Below are 5,079 nucleotides of genomic sequence, written 5' to 3'. Positions count from 1 at the left end.
CAAGTTGAGGAGAAAGGAAGCCAGTGGTGTGTCAGTAGGAGTCCCAAAACCTCAAAAGTCGGGAAGCTGACAATGCAGCCTTCAGTCTGTGGCCAAAGGCCTGAGATCCCCCTGGCAAACCATACTGTAAATCCAAGAGTCTAAAACCTGAAAAAAGTTAGAGTCTGATGTTCAAGGGCAGGAAGCATCCAGCATGGGAGGAAGATAGACGAATAAGCATGTCAAGTCCTTCCACATTTTTCCGCTTGCTTTTATTCTAGCCCTGCTGGCAACTGATAAGATTTTACCCACACAGATTGAGGGTGGGTCTGTCTTTCCCAGTCCACTGACTCAAATGTTAATCTCCTTTGGCAACACCCTCACAGACACACCCAGGAAGAATACTTTGCATCCTTCAATCCCATCAAGTTGACACTCAATATTAACCATCAGATCTATCCAGTAAGAATGTTTGAAATTATATAAGAATAAATCAGACATTTTACATATGAAAGTGATTTACCTACTTATCTCTCCACAGCAGAAAAAGGGTTTTTTCCCAATATTTTTGCAAACATATGCTGTTTTCACCACAATTATTTTTATATTACTTTGTTGATGTTAAATAGTACTATTACATTCTTTGATTTTAATCTGATATTCTTATCTCTTAATTTTGAATAGATTGCTGAACTTATTTATTTTCGTACTCACATTTTCTCTTAGAGTTGTAAAATTCACTTTTAGTGTGAGGAAAACTTGAAATCATAATTTCATAAGTGGAGTAGTTGATGATGAAAAAGCCAAGTCTATAAACCAGTTGATAGAGGAAGCCTGAATGCTTGAATGCTACTCTTTTCATGCCCACCCACACATGCATGAGATTCCTCAAGCCAGTCCTACCCTCTAACCACAAAAAAATCTAGGCCAGCCTCCTTTCCCAGCTATTTTAAGCCATTTTCACACCTGCTTGGAAGCTAGCCCTACGGTTCCCAAAAAACCTCATTATGTTACTAATAGACATTCACTTACCCCTTATGCATATGTGGTATCATTGTTCTTAATATCTACTCCAAATTTTGTGTGGCGTGACTCATATTCTTTGAAATGACCATAATATGTGACATAATATTATCCTAATCACACCCTATAAAATTTTGTGATTTGGGAAGGTGTTGTGAGTCACCTCTGAATTTTATCTAATATCTCCTTCTTCTTTTTTGTAATAGCAATCCCTGAAATATCACTACACAAAATTGATGGCCTACTTAATTATAATTGTTTGCTTTTCCTTGTGAGTTATTGGCATATGAAATAATTGTCACTAATTCTCTCTCTAAAAGACACATTTTAATCAAAGCAACTGTGGTATGCTGAATAGTGGTTCCCAAAAGTTGCCCATATCCTAATCCCCAGAACGTTTGAATACATTATCTTACAAGGTAAAAGAAACATTGCAGATATAGTTGAGTTCATGATCTCGAGATGGGGAGATTATCCTGCATTGTCTGGGTGGGCACCATGCAATCACAGAGACTCTTATAAGAGAGAAGTATGATGGTCAGAATCAGAGAGAACATGTGAGGTTGGAAACTGAGGTCAGTGAAGAGAGATGGTGCTACACTGCTAGCTTTGAAGCTGAAAGAAGAGGGCCATGGGCCAAGGAATGCAGGTGGTCCCTAGAAGCAGTAAGAGGTGAGGAAACAAATTATCCACTAGATGCTATAAAAAGATGTAGTTTTATTGATCCATTTGTTATTTCTCACCTCCAGAAATAAGAGAATAAATGTGTGTGTTGCTTGAAGCCACTAAGAATGTGGCAATTTGTCACAGTGGCAATAGGGCATTAATATAATGACAAAATGAAGAAAATGACTTGAGATAATTTTTTCCAATATTGCCTTCAGGAGAACAAGTTGATTCATTATTGCAACCTAGATCCTAAAAGCTACTCTGGTTTGTGTGCCTTTCAAAGCCTGGTTGAGTTTTTCTTTCAGTTTTTTAAGCTGCCTCATGTAGTTATATTGAATTGGAGTTTTAGTCAAATTTACCGTGTTTGTTTCATATTTCCTGAATTTAAAGAACAGTAACTAACATAACCTACTTTCCTGGGCTGTTTCAAAATCAAATGAAATAAAGCAAGTGATGTTCCCAATAAAAGACGGTCATTTTTATTTTTATTAACATGATTGTTCCTGATATTTTCAAAATTGTCATTATGATGAAGTGTAACTGAAACAAGGACTAGTGTAATGCCAACCCTTCTGAAACTCCTTGCTTCATCAGTTCTGATCATTTCCTCCCCCATAAAGACAGCCACTAACTAGATTTCAAAAACTGCATTTATAATTTTGCCTGTTTTAAACTCCCTAGAAAGTGAATCAGAAAATACATCTATGTTTATTATTTTTCTCTTAACATTATGTTTGTGAAATTCTTCCATGTTAATGCATGCAGGTAAATTTCATATATATTTCCTGTTGTGCAAAATTATGTTGCATGCATAAACCATAAAGGATTTATTCAATATTCTATGGATGGAATTTCAATTTTTTTTCTGGTTTTTGGCCTAAATTGATAATGCTGCTAGAACATTTTTGTGTGTATTTTTTGATAAATATATGCATTGGTTTATGTTAGTTATTTTATCAGGAATAAAATTTTGAGGCCAAAGTATATTAATAACATTAAAGGCAAATGGGCTTCCAAAGTTGCTGCATCAAAACCCATTCTTACCAGAAGTGCATAAGAATTTGAATTTGTCCATATCTTCAAAAATATTTCTTAATGTTAACCATTTTGACATTAGTATTCTCATGGGTAATAGTAATAGCTCACTGTGCTTTAATTTGAATTTCTCTGATAATTAATGAGGTTAAGCAAACTTTCTTATGTTTATTGATCATTTGACTATTCTCTTTGTGAAGCTTGATGAGGTATTTTGCACATTTTCTCTTCTGGATTTATAAGTGATTTGAAGGAGTTCTTTGTACATACTTGTTATAAATCTGTCAGTTTTCTTCTCAGAAGTACATCTCCTGATCTGTGTCTTGCCTTTTACGTATGTCAACTCTATTTTTTGCTGAACGTAAGTTGTTAATTTAAATATAATTTATCAATTTTTGCTTCATGGTTACACACTTAGTTTCCCATTTAGGAAACTTGTTTTTATACTAAATTCAAAAAGATAGTACCTATTATCTTCTATATGTTCTGTTACTTTGCTTTTTTATTTAAATATGTACTCTACCTGCAACTAATTTTTGAGGGGAATTAGATATCATGTAAGGAAATAATTAACACATGTCTGTTTGCTTAGTCCCTGTATGTTTCCAAAGCTGCCTGGAACCATGATGGACTCTTGCTCACCACAGGGATATAGACCTCAGAAGGTTATTTATGTTAATAGCTGATAATTTTTCACACCTTGAGTCATAGGCTATGCAAATAAGCTTGTCATAATTGCTTTGACAAACATCAAGACTAATGATATTCACCTGGTTTCATTTTGGAGTTCCTGAGTTTCAGTAACCATGGCTGGTCACTTAACAGGGTATGCCCACATGTGCAGCCCTCTATCAAAGCCCTGAACGCTGAGACTCAAGCATCCTTCTCTGCTAAGGGACACTTTGCATGTATCCTTGAAATTCACAGCCAGAGAGAAAAGTGCATTCTATTCAGTCCCAGAAAAAAAGATTTAAAAAAAAGAATGTGAGAGCCCGCATCTTACTCCTTGAAAACTGGCCAACTGCCTATCTTTTATCCTCTTTCTGGCTCTGTATCTGTTTGCTGTGATAACTCATAGTTACGTGAATAAATTGCTCTTGAGTCCTGGAAGTACTTGTAGCAAATCAATTGCGAGTGTAGTCTTGAGATCATCAAAACAGGTCAAGATTTATTTTCTTCTATATTAATGTACAAATGACTCAGGATTATTTATCAAAAGACCATTTTTTTCCCCTACTGCTCTGTCCTAAACCAGGTGTGTATGTATAAGTATTGGGCTGGTAGTGTACTCACTAATTCATTTTAATTGACTTTTCACTTCTCGCTTAGTCCATGCTATACACAAAAACACACAGACATATACACATATATGCACACAGGACGCATTATTGTAAATATGCAAATATATGACTATTATTATTACAGCATAAAGATACAAAATCCAGTTTCTTGCATTTTATTTATTGTCTCAGTAATGTATAGTTTTGTGCATAGACACTTTATACATTTTTCACTAAATTTATTATACTGTTTGTAGTATTTTAAATGTTATATTTTAACATTTTATTTTCCAATGGTTTATTACTGAAATGCAGAAATACATATGATATTTGTATATTGATCATGCATCTGGCCAATTTGCTAGGCTCACTTAGGAATTTCAATAATTTATCTATATTCTACGGGATTATTTCAGTATAAATAATATTGTCTGCAAATTATAAATTTTTTCTTTTCAATAGCAATATATTCATTTTATTTTTGTTTTTTGTGCCACTGCTTAGCACTTCTTGTAAAATATCAAAGAGAAGGAATCTTTGTCTTATTCCCAATTTCAAAAGAAAATATTTCAATATTTAACCATAAAGGGTTATAATTGCCATACTATTTTTATTGTTAACTTTAAGATTGCTTCTTCTACATATAGTTTACTGTCTTCTTTTTTAATCTAAAGTGCATGCTTAATTTGATTAAGTGTTTATCTGGGTTAATCTTTTGGACGTTCTTCTTTAAGTTACTAATATGCTAAATTATATTAATTGACTTTTGAATATTGAATCAATTTGGCATATTCCTGAAATAAACCCAACTTGTTCATGATATTTTTACCTTTTTAGTTATTTATATGCATGATTTTTCCAATGTTATTTTCAGAACAATTACACGTACATTAATGAGCAAGATAAGCATGTAAATTTGCTTATTTTTAAATACCCTTGTGTTCTGACATCAAGATTACTTTGGCCTCTTGTAAATGTTTGGATATTTTTCTCGGTTTTTATTCTCTTGAAGGGCCTGTATGATTTAGGAATTCTTTCTTCCTTGAATATTTGCTAGAAATCATAGGTAATATTATTTTGGCCTAAAGTTCTT

This window comes from Hylobates moloch, unplaced genomic scaffold (genome assembly GCF_009828535.3).
Source record: "Hylobates moloch isolate HMO894 unplaced genomic scaffold, HMol_V3 SCAFFOLD_16, whole genome shotgun sequence".
Taxonomy (NCBI): Eukaryota; Metazoa; Chordata; class Mammalia; order Primates; family Hylobatidae; genus Hylobates; species Hylobates moloch.
This window is presented reverse-complemented; position numbering follows the sequence as displayed.